Source organism: Microcaecilia unicolor, chromosome 2 (genome assembly GCF_901765095.1).
Source record: "Microcaecilia unicolor chromosome 2, aMicUni1.1, whole genome shotgun sequence".
Lineage (NCBI taxonomy): Eukaryota > Metazoa > Chordata > Amphibia > Gymnophiona > Siphonopidae > Microcaecilia > Microcaecilia unicolor.
This window is the reverse complement of record NC_044032.1, coordinates 344407855-344428285: the sequence shown is the minus strand read 5'-3', so window position 1 is coordinate 344428285 and position 20431 is coordinate 344407855. Positions and strand designations below refer to the sequence as shown.

General features: G+C 45.6%; 1 protein-coding gene across 1 annotated transcript in view; it reads right to left on the bottom strand.

The window, feature by feature from the left end:
* The window catches only part of FRMPD1 (FERM and PDZ domain containing 1), a 360497-nt gene that overhangs the window by 187711 nt on the left and 152355 nt on the right, over positions 1 to 20431 (bottom strand).

Below are 20431 nucleotides of genomic sequence, written 5' to 3'. Positions count from 1 at the left end.
TTGAGTAAAGTGGGAGACCATGAACAGCTGTCCCCACCAGGAGACCCACACCAATTATAGGTGTTTCACTTGTGGGGGAGCAGGACACTTTAAAAGAGACTGCCCACAGATGGATTGCACCTTTTCAGGATTAGGAGTCCAGTCATCAGCCACCCATGGGAGTCAAGGCCGTGCCATAAAGATGGGGGTAAGAGTGGCTGGAGTAGTTTTGGAAGCCCTTTTAGATATGGGGAGTAATCAGTCCATTATATCCAGAGCTTTAGCCAGAACCCTACAAATAGGAAACAAAGAAGGCCACTTTAGTGGGTAGTACAAGTATGCTATGTACATGGGGATATCAAGCAGGAACCAACCTACAAGATAGGGGTGACTTGGGAAGGAAGGACACAGCCCCTCAAGATAGCAGTAGTAGAGAAGTTGCCTTTTCCCCTGATCTTGGTGAGGGACTGAGTCAGAATGGAGACCACCCTTAGCCCAAGGGAGGTGTGCGTGTCCACACCAGCTAGAGACTATTCCCCTCCAGCCCCTGAAAAACTGGAATTAGGAAAAATATTCCCCTTTGCCATGCAGGATGTGGTAGAGGAGCCAGGGAAAAATAGGAAAAGTAAGTATAAAAGATGAACTGAGAAACGGAAAGGTTAATTCCCACAGGTACAGTAGAAGCCTTAGAAGAAGTTATGATTTGGTTTCACCAGTTCCCAGAGGAGCAGGAAGAGGATCCCTCTCTGAGAGTTGGAACAAGGTAAGGATTCAGGGAAAAGGGAGGCGAGTAGTGGCCCATATTTTGTTAAGAGAAATAGCCTTCTATACTGGGTAGAAAATAAATAGGGAAAAGGGGAACATAAACAACTACTAATACCCAAAGTATTTAGAACGCTGCTGACCCTAGCCCATGCCTATCCATTGGCAGGTCATTTGGGGATGCATGGGACAGTGGCCCGCATTATACAACGATTCTTCTAGCCAAAGGTTTATGAGGAGGTAAGGGAGTACTGCTGGTCCTGTCTGGAATGTCAGAAGGTACCCCAGCAGCTACGGGAGATAAGTCCTCTTATCCCTCTTCCCTTAGTTGGATTGCCTATGGATAGAGTGGGTGCCAATATCGTAGGGCCCCTAGAACTGGTAGTAGTGGACTATGCGACCAGGCTTCCACGAGCTGTTCCCTTGCGGGTAACTTCTGCTCGAGTAATCACTCATGGACTAATGGCAATATTCTGCCAATTTGGGTTTCCCAGGGAATTACTGACAGACCAGCGAACTAATTTCATGTCCAATACACTAGTGGAATTTCTGAGGATGTTTGGACTGAAGCATGTGAAACTGCAGCGTACCATCCGTAAACGAATGGATTAGTAGAGAGATTCAACCAGAGCCTCATTAGGATGGTAAAGAAATGCAATGAGGATAAAATAAAAGAGTGGGATATGGTAGTCCCATATGTACTGTTTGCCTATAGGGAAGTTCCTCAGGTGTCTTTAGGGTTTTCATCATTTGAACTAATGTTCGTCTGCCAACCCTGGAACCTGTTGGGGTAGTGCAGGAGGCCTGGACAGGAAGGGATGGACAAGTTGGCACAGTAATTGAGCATATCCTGGAACACAGAGAGAGAGAGAGAATAGATAATATAATGAGAGAGTCAAGAGAAAACAGGCCCAGCAAAAAGCTTATTATGACAAAAATGCTAGGCAGCAAGAATTTAAGCCCCAAGATAGGGTGCTAGTACTGCTACCCACTTCCACTAACAAATTATTGGCTAAGTAGAAGGGACCATATTTGATAAAGTGAAGGGTGGGTCCAGTAGTAGATTATGAGGTGAGCCAAAAAGGTGAACAAAGTCAGGTCTTTCATGTAAACTTGTTGAAGCCTTGGATAACTCGGGAAGGGTTGATGGTAGAAACCCAGGAAGAAGAGGAAAACCTAGGACCAGGTTAAATGAAGAACAAAGGGTGAACATAGGGAATCCCTATCAAGAACAGAAAGTGCAGGTCGAACATTTAGTTTTGAAGTTTCAGGATGTGTTTTCCCCTTTGCCAGGACACACCTAATTAGGCGTTCAAAGAATAGCTATACAACACAGAAAAATGATAAGGCAAAAGCCATATCGCCTCCAGGAAGCCAAATGGGAAGCTGTAAAACAAGAAGTGGCCAATATGCTGAAGTTAGGGATCATTGAAGAATCTGTAACTGAATGGGCCAGTCCTATCATTCTGGTACCCAAACCAGACAGGTCAACCAGATTTTGCATTGACTTTAGGCAAGTTAATGTTATATCATGTTTTAATGTTTACCCCATGCCCAGAGTTGACAACCTGGTAAAGCAGTTGGGAGGGGCCCAGTATATTTTGATCCTAGATATAACTAAGGGGTACTGGCAGATTCTACTTGAATCAATTTCTAGGGAGAAAATGGCTTTCGTTACACCCCAGGGGCTATACCAGTTAATGGTCCTCCCATTTGTGCTTCATGGGGCCCTGGCAACATTTCAGGGAGTCATGAATAGGGTGTTAAGACTCTATCAGGAGTATGACAAAACCTATTTGGACGATGTGGGAGAGTCACCTGCGACACACTGAGGCAGTTTGTGAGTCCTTACAACAAGAAGGACTGACCGTGAACCCCAAGAAGTGTTACTTATGTTAGAGAGAGCTTCAGTATCTGGGGCACCGAGTGGGGAATGGCTGGGTGAAGCCAGTACTATGCAAACTAGAGGCTATTTAAGTATAGTTAATCCCCGGACAAAGAGGGTATGGTAAGCTATTACTGGAAATTCATTCTACAGTTTTCAGAGAATGCTGCTGCACTCAAGACCCTGTTAAAGAATTCCTGGATGAACCAGCTAGTTTGGGATGGGGCTGCTGAGCAATCGTTTAAAATCCTAAAGGAAGCCCTTTGCAAGGAACCACTGGTAAGGAACATTGACTTTGGCCAGGACTTTACCTTACCATCAGACACCTCAGGGGTAGGGGTGGGGGCTGTCCTGAGTCAAGGAAAAAGGGAGGAAGAACACCCGGTCATGTATATTAGGAGGAAGCTCTCATATGCAGAACAAAAATACTCCAGCACTGAAAAGAAGTGCCTGGCTGTGAAATGGGCTGTAGAAACTCTCTGGTATTAGGTAGGCACTTCCATTGATAACAGACCATACTCCACTGAGATGGTTGGGCGTGATGAGGAACAGCAATGCTAGATTATATGCAGTTATGTCTGGTGCTTCAGGCCTATGACTTCTTAATGGAGCATTGGACAGGTAGGAAGCAGGTAAATGCTGACTATTGGGCTCATTTTTGAAAGAGAAGGACGTCCATCTTTCGACATAAATCAGAAGATGGACATCCTTTTCCCAGGGACATCCAAATCAGTATAATCGAAACCCGATTTAGGACATCTCCAACTGCACTCCATCACAAGGACGGCCAAAGATCAAGGGGGCGTGTCGGAGGCATAGCGAGGGCGGGACTTGGGCGTGCCTAACAATTGGATGTCCTTGACCCATAATTGAAAAAAACAAGGACATCCCTGACAAACACTTGGACATTTTCACCTGGACCTGTTTTTCTTATGACAAAAAGATGCCTGAAATGACCAGATGACCACTGGAGAAAATCAGGGATGACCTCCCGTTACTCCCCCAGTGGTCACTAACCCCCTCCCACCCTCAAAAAACATCTTTAAAAATATGTCATGCCAGCCTCTATGACAGCCTCAGATGTCATACTCAGGTCCACGACAGCACATTCAGGTCCCAAGAGCAGTTTCAGTGGGTACTGCAGTGCACTTCAGACAGGCGGACCCAGGCCCATCCCCCCCACCTGTTATACTTGTGGAGGAAACAGCAAGCCCTCCAAAATTCACTGTACCCACATCTAGATGCTCCTTCACCCATAAGGGCTATGGTACTACTACTACTACTATTTAGCATTTCTATAGCGCTACAAGGCATACGCAGCGCTGCACAAACATAGAAGAAAGACAGTCCCTGCTCAAAGAGCTTACAATCTAATAGACAAAAAATAAATAAAGTAAGTAAATCAGATCAATTAATGTGAACGGGAAGGAAGAGAGGAGGGTAGGTGGAGGCGAGTGGTTACAAGTGGTTACGAGTCAAAAGCAATGTTAAAGAGGTGGGCTTTCAGTCTAGATTTAAAGGTGGCCAAGGATGGGGCAAGACGTAGGGGCTCAGGAAGTTTATTCCAGGCGTAGGGTGCAGCGAGACAGAAGGCGCAAAGTCTGGAGTTGGCAGTAGTGGAGAAGGGAACAGATAAGAAGGATTTATCCATGGAGCGGAGTGCACGGGAAGGGGTGTAGGGAAGGACGAGTGTGGAGAGATACTGGGGAGCAGCAGAGTGAATACATTTATAGGTTAGTAGAAGAAGTTTGAACAGGATGCGAAAATGGATAGGGAGCCAGTGAAGGGTCTTGAGGAGAGGGGTAGTATGAGTAAAGCGACCCTGGCGGAAGATGAGACAGGCAGCAGAGTTTTGAACCGACTGGAGAGGGGAGAGGTGACTAAGTGGGAGGCCAGCAAGAAGCAGATTGCAGTAGTCTAAACGAGAGGTGACAAGGGTGTGGATGAGGGTTTTGGTAGAGTGCTCGGAAAGAAAGGGGCGGATTTTACGGATGTTGTAAAGAAAGAAACGACAGGTCTTGGCGGTCTGCTGGATATGAGCAGAGAAGGAGAGAGAAGAGTCAAAGATGACCCCAAGGTTTCGAGCTGAGGAGACAGGGAGAATGAGAGAGCCATCAACAGAAATAGAAAACGGGGGGAGCGGGGAGGTGGGTTTGGGGGGGAAAATGAGAAGCTCGGTTTTGGTCATATTTAATTTCAGGTGGCGTTGAGACATCCAGGCAGCAATGTCAGACAAGCACGCTGAAACTTTGGTTTGGATGCAAGGTGAGATATCAGGGGTAGAAAGGTAGATTTGGGAGTCATCAGCATAGAGATGGTAGGAAAAGCCATGGGATGAGATTAATGAACCAAGGGAAGAAGTGTAGATAGAAAAGAGGAGGGCTATGGTAGTGGTGTACAGTTGTGGGTAGTAGGTTTTGGGGGGCTCAGAACACAAGATAAGGAAGCTATGTACCTGGGAGCAATTTATGAAGTCCACCGCAGTGCCCCTTAGGGTGCCCGGTTGGTGTCCTGGCATGTCAGGGGGACCAGTGCACTACAAATGCTGGCTTCTCCCATGACCAAATAGCTAGAAGTTGGTCATTTTGACATAGATGTCTTTGGTTTTGAAAATTGCCAAAAGTCAGAAACGTCCATATCTAGGAACATCCAAATCTAGGGATGACCCTAAAGGTATTTTCAAAATGAAAGATGGACTTCCATCTTGTTTCAAAAATATGGGCTTCCCTACCCCTGGATTTTGCAAGGACATCCAAATCACAACTTGGATGCCTCTTTCAAAAATACTCCTCCATGTATCCCAGAAGAGTGATACAGCAAAAACCAGGAGAGAGATAGTAATAGACAAGGGAGCCTCCAAAGAAAAGAAAATGTATAAGATGAGCTAGTTATGCTCTCCTAGAGAAGAAAAAAAACTCTAGCTCCAATGCAAAGCAATCTAAAGACCCTACATGGATCTGAGTTAGTCCTACAGCAACTCCTTACATTTAAGGTGAGGACTTTGGACCCCCCTGTGTGGGAGGAAGTAGCTGGCAGGGAAACTACAAGAGAGGTAATGGGGGGGTGGGGGCTTCTGTATGATACTGACATAATTCCCTGATAGCTGGGTATGAGAAACAGGTATCTAGGGACTGAGTAAAATAAATGTGATTTGCATGTGATCTGCATAGGCGGACTAGGGATTGTGGGAGAATTAGCTCACCCTAACCTCAAGGGAGGGACCAGAATAGGACATTGTGGGCAGCCGGACATAAGAATCAGAGTACATCTATCCTCTTCTCTTTTATAATGATTCTAGAGAATGTCTTATTAGTGGATTATTTGTGGATGAATTGTTTTTGAGCTCTGTTTTCTTATGAAGTTTGAGACCATAAGTTATGGATATACCTTTACTGTGGATACTCAGTTTAGGCCTTCAGGTAGATGGTACAGAGATTTGGATACTCAGTCTGTGTTTTCTGGTAGATGGTGCAGAGATTTTAGATACTCTGCTCACATTTTCAGGTGGGTAATGAATGACAGGGCACTATAGATTTGTTCACTCATACTTACACTACTGTAATTCTTTGTGCACAGGTTTGAATCAAAGGGAAGTCAACTGACTTTTTTCAGTTGATCTAGAACACAGTGGTAAAGCTTTTATTTGGGGCATGCATATTTGACCATGTGACCATTTTGTTGAAAGAAGAACAGTGGTTGTCGGTGAAATTCTGCATTACTTTTAAGATGTTAGTGCTGTTTTTTTAAATTTGTCAGTATGGTCTTTACCCTCTTGCTTGTCATTTAATACCCTACGTCCCTACTCAAGTTCAGCCCACCTGTGTGAACGGGTGGTACCCTCATTCCACCAGAACTCTCTAGTTTCACAGGGTAACACAATGTTTAGCATAATGGGACCTAAGCTATGGAACCAGTTGCTGGCCTTTTTAAGGTTGAAAACTGCCTTAATGACTTAAGATGCTGTTTAAAATGTATTTTTTTTTTCAGGAGGCTTCCCCTTAAGTTTTTGAGGTGAGATTCCTTTCTTAGTTCTTTTTGTGTTTGTTTGTTATCTTGTGCAGCTGGTAGAGATTGGGGCATGATGTGCTGAGGTCTGCAGCACTGGTGACCCAGCAGGTTCTTGCTTTTTGCCTTTTTTTTGTTTTCTGCTGTTTGTTTTTGTTCCTTTTGCTTAACTCTTTTCTTCCATACGGTTGGCGTTCCTATTTTATTTATTATGTACTCTGCCTTAATAGTTGCCCTTAAGTGGTCTATCAAATAAAATAACTTTGAACCTTGAGCAGTATGTAAACATGGCAAAATATTCTGGTGTTGTCTGTGGCTAGACTACCTTTAAAAAAACCTTTAAAAAAACTGTTTGCAATGGATGGATTACATGGTAACATAGTAAATGGCGGCAGATAAAGACCTGTACGGTCCATCCAGTCTGCTCAACAAGCTAAACTCATTTACATGGTATGTGATACTTTATATGTATACCCGAGTTTGATTTGTCCTTGCCTTTCTCAGGGCACAGACCATAGAAATCTACCCAACACTGTTCTTGTACTAAGTTCTGGAGCTAACGTCGAAGCCCCTTAAAATTTACACTCCAGCCCATCCCTATCTATTCAGTCACAATCAGGGCATAGACCGTAGAAGTCTGCCTAGCTCCCATTTTCTTTCCCAATTACCGGCATCGCAACCCTTTGGTAAATGATTGGTAAAAGTCATTACATAGTAACATAGTAGATGACAGCAGAAAAAGACCTGCATGGTCCATGTAGTCTGCCCAACAATTTAAACTCATATGTTTGATTTGTCCTTGCCTTTCTCAGGGCACAGACCATAGAAATCTACCCAACACTGTTCTTGTACTAAGTTCTGGAGCTAACGTCGAAGCCCCTTAAAATTTACACTCCAGCCCATCCCTATCTATTCAGTCACAATCAGGGCATAGACCGTAGAAGTCTGCCTAGCTCCCATTTTCTTTCCCAATTACCGGCATCGCAACCCTTTGGTAAATGTTGGTAAAAGTCATTACATAGTAACATAGTAGATGACAGCAGAAAAAGACCTGCACGGCCCATGTAGTCTGCCCAACAATTTAAACTCATATGTGCTACTTTATGTGTATGCCTGACCTTGATTTGTTTCTGCCATTTTCAGGGCACAGACTGTAGAAGTCTGCCCGGAACAAAGCCCACCTCCTAACCACCAGCCCCACCTCCCCCACCGGCTCTGCCACCCAATGTCGGCTAAGCTTCTAAGGATCCCTTCCTTCCGAACAGGATTCCTTTATGTTTATCCCACACATTTTTGAATTCCGTTACAGTTTTCATCTCCACCACCTCCCGCGGGAGGGCATTCCAAGCATCCACCACTCTCTCCGTGAAAAAATACTTCCTGACATTTTTCTTGAGTCTGCCCCCCTTAATTTAATAATGACTTTTGCCAATCATTCAGCTAATATTTTCACATATATTGTACAATCATAGTTTAATAGTGATATTGGTCTATAGTTTTTTGCAAGTAGGGTGTTTCTACAAGGGTTTTAGATCTTGGAGAAATTTTAATATTTGTTTTACTGCTCAGTTATCTTTTTTCTTATTCAAGAAAAATGTAAAAACTTATCTTTTAAAGAAGACTTAAGATTAGTTCTTGAATTAAGATTTTCTTCTATTTCTTTACTTCCCAAGAGATCATCTTAGTTTGTTTGGGGTTTTTTTTAACTATTGTAAACCGCTAAAAACCTGCTGGTATCAGTAGTATAGAAGTATAATGTAATGTAATGTTTTCCTAATATGACAATATTTCTGTAAAAGGTACCTTTACTCTTTGAATTGAGAATGAAGCAGTTATACAATTTCAATAATTTGAAAGAAGTGTAAGAAACAGTACAGGCGTCGAGCGGGAGAGGTAAACACGGGTGTCATGGCACACCCTCCATCTCAAAATCAATGCTACCTTTAAGCTGCGGGGATAGCACTACAGGGACACTAGGCAACTCCCACCCGACACCCTGCCGCCGCTTCTGTGAAGCAGCAGTGGCAAAACAAAGAAAAAGTGATCATGGGGCCACTGGTTTTGCCCTGAAAAAGGAGGTGATATCAGAGGGGGTGGGACTGGTATCCACAAGTATGAACACAGTGGCTCCACAATTGCTTTACCTTTTTTTGTTTTGCTGCAGCCGCCACTGCCGCTGCTGCTCTTGGTCTGGAGAAACAGCAGCAGCAGCAGTGGGTATGTTGGGTGGGAGAGGGGAGAGAGGGGATAAAGGGGCAGACACTGGATGTAGGGGGGAGGCAGGGGGCAAATGATGGATGACGGGGGGGAGAGAAGGCAGATACTGGATTAAAGGGATCAGAGAAAGAGGGCAGATGCTGGAGGGACATGGGGAGAGAGAGGGGCTGGATGGAAATGGGGAGAGAGAAGGGTCAAATGCTGGATAGAGGGGCAAAGAATGAGGACAGATGCTGAGTGGAAGGAAGTAGAGAAAGAAAGAATGCAGATGCTGGATGGAAGGGAAGATAGGGGTGAGAGAGGGCGCAGACACTGGATGGAAGGGAGAAGAGGAGGCAGACACTGGATGAAAAGGGAAGAGAGAGCAGAAGCAGATGCTAGATAGAAGAGGGGAGAGAGGAGACAGACACTGGATGTAAAAAGGAGAGAAAGAGAGGAGGCAGAAGCTGGATGGAAGGTGGAGAGAGAGGGGCCAGACTGGATGAAAGTGGGGAGAGAGAAGGGTCAGATGCTGGATGGAGGGGGAGAGAACGAGGACAGATACTGAGTAGAAGGGAGCAGAGAAAAAGGGCAGATGCTGGATGGAGGGGGAGAAAACGAGGACAGATACTGAGTGGAAGGGAGCAGAGAAAAAGGACAGATGCTGGATGGTAGGAAGGAGAGAGCGAGGAGGAAGACACTGGATGTAAAGGGGAGAGAGGGGGGGGCAGATGCTAGATAGAAGAGGGGAGAGAGGAGACAGACACTGGATGTAAAAAGGAGAGAAAGAGAGGGGGCAGAAGCTGGATGGAAGGTGGAGAGAGAGGGGCCAGACTGGATGAAAGTGGGGAGAGAGAAGGGTCAGATGCTGGATGGAGGGGGAGAGAACGAGGACAGATACTGAGTAGAAGGGAGCAGAGAAAAAGGGCAGATGCTGGATGGAGGGGGAGAAAACGAGGACAGATACTGAGTGGAAGGGAGCAGAGAAAAAGGACAGATGCTGGATGGTAGGAAGGAGAGAGCGAGGAGGAAGACACTGGATGTAAAGGGGAGAGAGAGGGGGGCAGATGCTAGATAGAAGAGGGGAGAGAGGAGACAGACACTGGATGTAAAAAGGAGAGAAAGAGAGGGGGCAGAAGCTGGATGGAAGGGGGAGAGAGAGGGGCCAGACTGGATGAAAGTGGGGAGAGAGCAGGGTCAGATGCTGGATGGAGGGGGAGAGAACGAGGACAGATACTGAGTGGAAGGGAGCAGAGAAAAAGGACAGATGCTGGATGGAGGGGGAGAGAACGAGGACAGATACTGAGTGGAAGGGAGCAGAGAAAAAGGACAGATGCTGGATGGTAGGAAGGAGAGAGTGAGGAGGAAGACACTGGATGTAAAGGGGAGGGAGAGGGGGGGCAGATGCTGAATGAAAGGGGAGAGAGAGGAGACAGACACAATGTAAAGGGGAGGGAGAGGAGACAGACACTGAATGTAAAGGGGATAGAGAGTGGACAGAAACTGGATGGATGGGGGAAGATGCTGAATGGAAGAGGGAGATAGAGAGGGGAAGACGCTGGATGGAGAGGGAGAGAAAGGGCAAATGCTGGATAAAGGGAGAAGCAGAGAAAAGGCAGATGCTGGATAGAAGTAGGGAGAGAGAGGGGGCAGAGAAAGAGGGTAAATGCTAGATGAAGAGGAGAAGAGAAAGAAGAGAGATGCTGGATGGGGGAGGAGAGAGAACACATGCTGGATGGGGAGAAAAAGTGGACATGTGCTGGATGGAAGGGGGAAAAAGAAGGCACACGCTGGAAGAAAGGGGAGAGATAGAGGGCACACACTGGAAGGAAGGAGGAAGAAAGAGGAAGCATGCTTGATGCAGTGGCATAGCCAAGAGTGGGCTCGGGTGAGCCCAGGCCCACCAACTTTGGGCTCAGGCCCACCTAGTAGCAGCACACCTATGATGTAGCTGGCAGGGATCCCGAAGCCCCACTAGCTGAAAACTCCCAACAACTGTCCCTCCTGCATACCTTGTAAATAGAAGATCTTTGCCTGCAGCGAGCAGTAACTTATACATACTGTTCGCACCAGCCCCACAGCCTTCCCTCTGACGTATTCCCGCCTATGTGGAAACAGGAAGTTGCATCAGAGGAAAGGCTGTAGGGCCAACATGAGCAGTGTGTATTAGTTGCTGTTCGCTGCCAGTGAAAATCTGCTATTTAAAAGGTATGCAGGGAAGGGGGGATGTTTGAGAGACCATGTGGCATGCAGGGAGAGACCAAATCACTTGTGGTACAGGGTGGACTTCTGCCCACCCATCTTGGGCCCAGGCCCACCCAAAATTGGGTGTCTGGCTACACCCCTGGCTTGATGGAAGTAAGAGAGGGGGCAAATGCTGAATGCAAGTGGGAGAGAAAGGATAGCGTTAGAGAGACATGGTTTTCTGTTATCATTAACTGTGCTAGATGGATCCACACTAACCTAGCTTCTTTAATTTTCCAATAGGGTTTATTGATGTTCTAGTAGCCACTGCACTGTTTGTGGTGCTGTGTTTTCCTGAGTAGGTGCTTGTAACTTATGTGACTCATGGAAGTCACTGCTGTTTGGTATGGTAGACTTGCTCTTTAGGTCCTGAGTGACATTTGTAGTGTTCTGAATTACTTCACAGTATGCTTGGTACTGGATGTTGGATTTGGATTTACTACTACTACTACTTAACATTTCTAGAGCGCTACTAGGGTTCAGTGGTGTAGCCAGAAGTCAATTTTTGGGTGGGCCAACAGGTTGGATGGGTGGGCACTAGACAGTGGTGTGCTGGTAAATGTTTAAAAACAGGCTCTCTCCCTGGTCCACCTCTGCCCCCCCCCCCCCCGTCCACCTGTGCACCTCCCCTCAAAATTGGAGAGCTGGCTATAGCCGGGGAGAGAGCCTGGGGGGGGGGGGGGGGAGGCAATGCATTACTCTCTCAAGGAAAAAAAACATTAAATGGTCCCAGGTTCCAATCTAATTCATGTTTAATGTGGGATAAAATGTCATAAATAAGTAAATAAATATAAACTTTTAATGTTGAGCACCTGATTCTCAAATTGGACATATTCCAAACACTATAATGAAAATAAAATGATTTTCTTTCTACCTTTGCTGTCTGGTGACTTTGTTTTTCTGATCATGCTGGCCCAGTATCTGATTCTGCTGCTATCTGTCCTCTTTACTCTGTTTCCAAGGCGTCCTTTCCATTTACTTCTTTACTTTCCGCCTTTCTTCTTCATTTCTTGCTCTATATCCGTAAGTAAAAGCTGGGTCCTCCGCAGACTTGACTGTCCAGTGGATCCAGCTTCTGCCTATTTTCTTCATCCATGTGCAGTTTTCTCCTCTCTTTCCTTTTCCCTCATCTCATCTCCTTCCTCACTCTTCCATCCCCTCCATCCATGTCCAGCATTTCTTCTCTCTCCCTTTCCTCGTCTCCATCCATGACTAGCTACCCTCCTCTCTCCTGCCTTTCCCTCCATCCATCCATGTCCAGCAACCCTCCTCTCCCCTGCCCCCCCCTCCATCCATCCATACCCAGTGACTCTCCTCTCTCCCCTGCCCTGCCCTCCCCTCCCGCTCCCATCCATTTCCAGTGATTCTCCTTCACCCCCATCCTTCCAGAGCTTAAAATCTAATTAGGACAGACAAATAGGACAAACAAGAGGATATGGGAATTACTAAGGAGTAGGGGCAGAGCAAACTCTCATGCCTGGACAAAATGGAAACTGTTAATCACCAGACCACCACATACCAATACACTGCAGCTGGTCTTACTAGGAGCATCTTAATCACCAGCGGATAACTGAGCAAAGTTCAGAGAGGGCAGACAATGGACGCTTGCCTGCCCTTTAATCCCGGCAGCGTCTGCTGTTTGACCTCCCCAAGATCTTTTACCTACTTGTCCAAATCTTCACCAAATAGGAGCTTGCCCCTTCCCTCCCATTCCATCTGCCCACCCTCTGACAGCAGCGCTTCCCAGTCAAGCGGTTGCGCGCACGCGCACACACACTCTCTACCTTCCCTTCTCCTCTCTCCCCCTTGCTTTTTCTCTGCCCACCCTGGCTGTCTCTTTCCCCCTCCTCTCTCACTTTCTTGGCCTCTGTCCTCTTTGTCTCTTTTGCTTGTCCCCTCTCTACTTCTTTCCCTACCTACTGTTCTCTCTCTCTTCTGGAGCATAGCCGTTTTTCTTACTATACATGTAGTGCTGCTAAGGTTCCATTAGAGGTCACTGGTTCTTAAGAAAAAGACTAAGCTTTAGAAGCTGGAAACAAAGGCAGCTCCACGAGTAAATATGGTAAAAAGGCTCTCTTTACTTCATCTTTGCTCCGCAGACGCTGCCTACCACTGCCATGATCGCAGGATCTACCTCCTCCCTCTGTCTCAGCAGCAGCAGCGGTAGCGATTCAAACACGCTGCCTCCTGCGTCTAACCCGGAAGCGTCTCCTCTGCAGAGGGAGGTAGATCCTGCGATTGGGAAGCGCTGCCGTCAGAGAGATGGAGGCAGGATCGGAGCGCAGCCTGCTCCCTCCGCTCCGCAGCCTCCACTGCTGGGTGGGCCTGGACCTAAACTGGGTGGGCCTAGGCCCATCCAGGCCCACCCGTGGCTACGCCCCTGCTAGGGTTACGCAGCGCTGTACAGTTTAACAAAAAGGACAGTTCCTGCTCAAAAGAGCTTACAATCTAATGGGCGAAGTGTCAAGTGGGGACAGTCTAGATTTCCTGAATAAAGGTATGGTGGTTAAGTGCCGAAGGCGACATTGAAGAGGTGGGCTTTGAGCAAGGCTTTGAAGATGGGCAGGGAGGGGGCTTGGCGTATGGGCTCAGGGAGTTTATTCCAGGCATGGGGTGAGACGAGGCAGAAAGGGCGGAGCCTGGAGTTGGCGGTGGTGGTGAAGGGTACTGAAAGGAGGGATTTGTCTTGAGAGCGGAGGTTACGGGTAGGGACGTAAGGGGGGATGAGGGTAGAGAGGTAAGGAGGGGCTGCAGATCAAGTGCATTTGTAGGTTAATAGGAGAAGCTTGAACTGTATGCGGTACCTGATCGGAAGCCAGTGAAGTGACTTGAGGAGAGGGGTGATATGAGTATATCGGTCCAGGCGGAAGATAAGACGTGCAGCAGAGTTCTGAACGGAGTGAAGGGGGGATAGTTGGCTAAGTGGGAGGCCAGTGAGGAGTAGGTTGCAGTAGTCAAGGCGCGAGGTAATGAGAGAGTGGATGAGAGTTCGGGTGGTGTGCTCAGAGAGGAAAGGGCAAATTTTGCTAATGTTATAGAGGAAGAAGCGACAGGTCTTGGCTATCTGCTGGATATGCGCAGAGAAGGAGAGGGAGCAGTCGAAGATGACTCCGAGGTTGGGGGCAGATGAGACGGGAACGATGAGGGTGTTATCAACTGAAATAGAGAGTGAAGGGAGAGGAGAAGTGGGTTTGGGAGGGAAGACAATAAGTCACACCTTTCTCAGTAATAGCTCAAGGCAAGGTACATTCAGGGACAGTATGTATTTTCCTGTCCCTGGAGGGTTTACAATAAGTTTTGTGTCTGATTCAATGTTTGGGTAAGTGACTTGTCCAAGATTTTAAAAAGCAGTACTGGCCTCCCCATTTCTCAGCCTGCAGCTCTATTAGGTACAGCTAATACAGATAGCACATATTATCTATATTAGCTGTACCTAATCTTTGGTAACTCAGCCGCTTACTAAAAACTAGCTTAGCTGAAGCCTGGTGACCATTTGGCAACCTACCAGAAACATTGATAGGTAAATTATTTATGGTTGCCAATAACCTCAGAATTTCTGTCAGAGTACTGCTGAACATTACTGTTTATGTGGCCAACAGGAAGATACTGAATTGGCGTGCTAGGGCTGACACAGTGAATAATTAAAGTACCTGCGTATATTTCCAGAATAATACAAATACTTTTCTGTTTAATATGTTGCATTGTTTTGATTTTTATTTTGGTACATAATTCCCTGAAGTGTATGACAGTGAAGGGGTCCTTTCTGTTTCTTTTTTTTTTTTTTAAGTGGTTCTTATACTGTGGGAGCAGTTTCCTCTAAACTGTGATATACATCCAGTAGCTCAGTAAAATTCAGAGTTAAACTAGTTAAACTACAGGGGAACAAGGAGGGAAAGAATGCACAGCATGGCTCATGGAATTCTTTTCAGCCTCCCCGTGAGTATTTATGTATGTGTGTGTGTTATCTGTAAGAAGTGCTCACAATGTAATGTAATAGAAAATTTTTGCTCATGTCGACTTAGTCCTTGGAGGGATCATTGCTCCAAATTCTTCACCTTCCCTGCCCCTGCAATAAGTTTAGTACCTTACCTCCTCCAACCCCAACCGGCACATCACCACAAGCATCGAGGCCAGTGGGCACGGGGCTTTGAGCATCTGTGCATGCCCAAGGCCTGCCAGCTTGTGCCTCCTCTGAAATAGAAAGTTTGGCAGGGGAGGGAGCAGGCAGGCCTTGAGCATACACAGACGCCTGCCAACCTCTATGTTTTTGGTGTTGTGCCAGTATTGCCGCCCCAGGGAAGGGAGGTAAGGTACTAAACATGTCACAGGGGCGGGGAGATGGAGAGAAATGCTGGAGACCATGGGGGTCCAGACTGGTGAACGAGCGAAAAGAGAGGCAAGCACTGCAATATTTGTGTATCACATCAGAATCAGGTGCTGAAGATACAAAGTTCAGGTAGAAGCCATTTCAGAGCATTCCTGTTCATCTAGGAATTTTTCTAGAATCAAAGGATCAATATAAGATTTGGTGGTATTGCAATATGTGACCTTCATAGTTACAGGTGCAAAGTGACCAAATTGAGTGTAAGATTTTTAAAACAATTGGATACGGCCATTTGTGTACAGAGGGATGGCGTGCTGGGACACAGTGGGCCCCGTTCACCACATAATCACTTTCAGAGCCTTTGGGTACACTCAAAAATTCTTATATTATTATGTCTATTGTGGTTACTAGAACCTTCAAATGCCGCTTGAAGCTCCATAATCACTAAAAACCAACCTGTTCAAAAAGGCTTACCACAATGATCCATCCTAAATACCAGACAACGAAACCTATGCCAGAAATGGACAAAACCGAACTCTTTATACTCGACTGCTTCATATACTCTGCCACTAACAAACTTTAACGCAATACCACTTTATTTTTCATGCCGGAATGAACTCTTTTACTTGACTGCTTAATTTACTCTCCAGCTTATAATCGAAAGTGATCGCCAGCCATCTTAAAAAGCGGCGAAATCGGTATAATCGAAAGCGGCATTTTTGACAGCATCGCCGCTTTCCTGTCGCTTCGCCGGCGAAAGTTCAAGGGGGCGTGTTGGTAGATTAACGAAGGCGGGACATGGGCGGGCATGGGCGTGGCTACCAGATGACCGGCTTTCGCCGATAATGGGAAAACAAAAGCGGCGTTAAGCAGTATTTCGCCGGCTTTACTTGGTCCTTTTATTTTCACGACCAAGCCTCAAAAAGGTGCCCCAACTGACCAGATGACCACTGGAGGGAATGGGGTATGACCTCCCCATACTCCCCCAGTGGTCACCAATCCCCTTCCAAACTAAAAAAATAAAATTAAAAACCTTTTTTGCCAGCCTGTATGCCAGCCTCAAATCCTGTACCCACCTCCATGACAGCAGAATGTGTTGAATCCTCCGACAGCCTTTCCCTGGTTGTGATGTGGCTCTCGGGTGAGTGTGACATCTTTTCTGTTAGGTGCCCTGCAGAGTCACATTAGCAATGCATTGTGGTGGGTGTAGGGTACTGAGATCTACTCCCATGGTGCTTTTCCCCCCTGCTAACTGGGTCAGAGTGTGCCCTGTTTTGTTTCCTGTTGTAGTCCATGCGGTAGTGGCCATGTTTGTAAGCCAGTTTTAGTTCCCTTTCCTGTGTTACCCACGTTAGAGAACGTAGTTCTTACCTTGAATGGTGCTGAAAGAGGGCATTGTACACCATTGTGCCAGCTCTGACCTATTGCTAATCTTAGTACCAGGGGACTCTTTGCCAGTGGGACACAACCTCTGATCTGCAGTTAACTGTGAGTAAACGTGGTTATTTCAAGAAAGGACTTTTTCAGAGAGATTAGTCTTCAGGTGTGAACTGGTGTGCCAAAGTTACACAGCAGCAATAAGTCCTAGAGGCTGTATGCAGGTCCCTGGAGCAATTTTAGTGGGTGCAGTACATTTGTGGGTAGGGGGGTTGGGGGGCTCAGCCCCCAAAGTAAGGGAGCTATGCACGTGGGAGCTTTTCTGAAGTCCAGCGCAGTGACCCCTAGGGTGGCTGGTTGGTGTCCTGGCATGTCAGGGGGGCCAGTGCACTAATAATGCTGGCTCCTCCCACGGCCAAATGCTTTGAATTTGGCCGGGGTTTGAGATGGCCGACATAACTTTCCATTATCGCTGAAAAACAAACCTGGCCATCTCAAACCCAGCGAACTCCACGGCATTTGGCCGGGCTAAACCGTATTATCGAAAAAAAGATGGCCGGCCATCTTTTTCGATAATACGGTTCCGGCCAGCTGTAGCGCCGCCGCCAACATAGATCGCCGGCGATCTATTTGGCCGGCGACGTTCGATTATGCCCCTGTCTGTCACTTATGAACTTTAAAGCAATACCACGTTGTACTTCTCATTCCGGAAATGGCGATCACCACTACAGCAGAATGTAAGGCACATTGAGCCTGCAAATAGGTGGGAAAATGTGGGATACAAATGCAACAAATAAATAAATAATTGGGGGGGGGGGTTCCAATTTGCAGCTCTGAGCACGATCATCTTCCACTGAACCAATTCTGCTTTCAGCTTCAGAGATTTGTGCTTCTAATTGGGAGAAGTGGTTATTGGGCATGGCAGTCTCAGATTTTATTTCTTTAACTCTTGCAGTAAGGAATATTATTTAGTTGTGCAGCGATATCAGGTGCAAGGTCGGCACCATCTTTGCCAGAAGAAGTTTTACAGATAGCCAGCAGTTCTTGTTGGGATCCCTTCACACCAGAATCAGCCTCAAATGCCACCTCAATTTTGCTTTGCTTGTGTGAGGACATCGTAAACATTCAATATAAATTGAGAATTATGCACCTGGAGTAATTAAAATTGTATAAATGTGTGTTGTGCCTGCGGAGCTCTCTCTTCACACCGCCATTCCGTTTCAGCGCTCAAGTGCCCCCCCCCCCCCCCCCCCCCCAATTCAGTCCTTTAGACTATAATTGGAACTATATAGCTGTAGCAAGAGACCTTGCAGCGGTATTCCTGCTCTAAAAAAAAAGTAAATACATTCAGGGCCCTTTTTACTAAGGCAATGTTTACTAAGGCACACTAGTGTTTTTAGTGTGTGTGTGTGTGCTAATGCTAAAGACACCCATATATTCTTATGAGTGTCTCTAGCATGGGCCTCAGTTTGGACTGGCTCTAGGAAATGAAAAAATGGGTGAATAACTTTATGGGTTGCTCTACTGGCAGAGCAAAGATCATACTGTGATTCCTCTACTTGCTTATCCCAATTATCTTTGAAACCTGACAAGTATTTTACCATTTCAAATACTTCCTGAATATTCCCTTTTGGGGAGTTGCCAGTCAGCAAAATCCAACTAACACAAGATGTTTCCTTACAGGACCCAAAAACATTGGGGTGAATGAAGTCCTATAGGCATCCAGCAGCTCAATGTAGTCTGGCTCTTCTGCTTTTTTTAAATGCTTTTATCTGCAGCCGTGACCTACACTATTAAATGGACTTGGAAAAATTCCGCACTTTTAGGTATAACTTGTCTGGAATGTTTTTACGTTTGGGGAGCGTGCCAGGTGCCCTTGACCTGGATTGGCCACTGTCGGTGACAGGATGCTGGGCTAGATGGACCTTTGGTCTTTCCCAGTATGGCACTACTTATGTACTTATGTACTTATGTACTACACATAAATACTCATGATGTACCTCAAAATTACTCTTGAAAGTGCTCTCATTATATGGTTTTCCCACAAGGATAACAACAAAAGACATGCTGAAAAATGAGTTTGAAAGTGTTATTCTCATCAACAATTCATGCACTTCAATTGCAGTTTCTCATTTCAACACCATTATTGAGCCAATGGGCTGTTTCCATACAATATATATTTCTACTACACATTTCATTAAGAAGACAATTCTAGTGCGTTTCCTGAATTAGTAGACTGTGCAGTGTTTTTTCTCTCTTTTTTTTAAGGTTATACCAATCTACATGTTGTATCCTTTCTTTTAAGAAAATATAAAACATTTTAGCTTTGTATTTATGGATGGCTGATGCTGTTGTACAAGAAATGAGAAAGAGACATACCCCCGGATATTGAGTGCACAGCGGTCACTGTTTTTCTTTTTTTAACACCAGCTGCCATGGGCAAAAATCTGGACATTTAGCACCAGTATCCAGATAGTGCACTGTTTTTCACTGCAATGGTGGCCCCCCACTGAACCTAGGTGCAACTCCCTAACTCTCTTTTCTTAATTTAAGGTGAGAACTCAGAGTGTGTACTACATGCAAAAAGGACGCATTGTTTTCTGATAGTGTGTGCAAGCACAATGGTTCATAGACATCCACCAACCAGTCAGCCTATGCACTGCTTTTCTGTTTTCTCCCAGATGGTGCCATCTAGCTAACAAGGGTTTGAGGTGTTCCCACATCTTGTTAAAATTTAAAAAGAAACCCAAACCCTAAAGTCTTAGACCTTCACTTTTGAATAAACCCACTCCACTTGTGTCTAAATACTGAACCACACCATCTGGTGATGTTTATGTTTATTTTGAACTTGCTGTGCCACCTGAATTGACTCACAGGACAAGGCGGCCTACAGACTAAGGAGCAGAAAGAAAAAGAACTACAATGTTTCAAGAAAGACGACAACAGCATACACATAACAATATCCTCATCCGCGGAGGATGTGAGGAAAAGATAACAAGGATATGGTAACTGAGGGGAAAAAAAAGAATAAAGGAAAATAGAGAATTGGGGAGAAACATCAGGAAAGAAAGCCTACAATTGAAATAAAAACCCTCAGCGAACATCAAAAGTCTGATCACCAGATGCCAGGTGATCACCCACTATAACATCAGAAACATACTCCCCATTCATTGGTAGTCATAAACAGAAGAAAAAAACTCCATGGATAGGATGCACCAGGCAAAAAAAAAAAAAAACTATAGACGAGAATAGAACCTCTCGCCAATCACACAATCCATCGTTAACAAAAAACTTCACACCATCCACACTATTAAAAGCAAGACTTTATATTCTCACATTCTATAACCTTGATAATACTCAAACTGCCTCACTCCACGAAAAGGTACAAGGAAAGTTATACACAGTAAGATATTTAAATGAAAAAGAAAAAGGAGGACAACAATACACCCTCCATACTCAGAGCATGTATATTGTTTCACTGCAACATGGATTCTCTGGTGGACTGTGAGGCTGCCCTCAATGACGCTTTTACCACACTTTCCATATGCAACTGTTTTAACTTCTGAACGGATTATGCCACTTTTTGGACATTTTTCTCTTTTGAAAATGAGCCCAATAGTGGTCTTGATGTGGAAACTCAAATTGCAAAGCAAACAGAA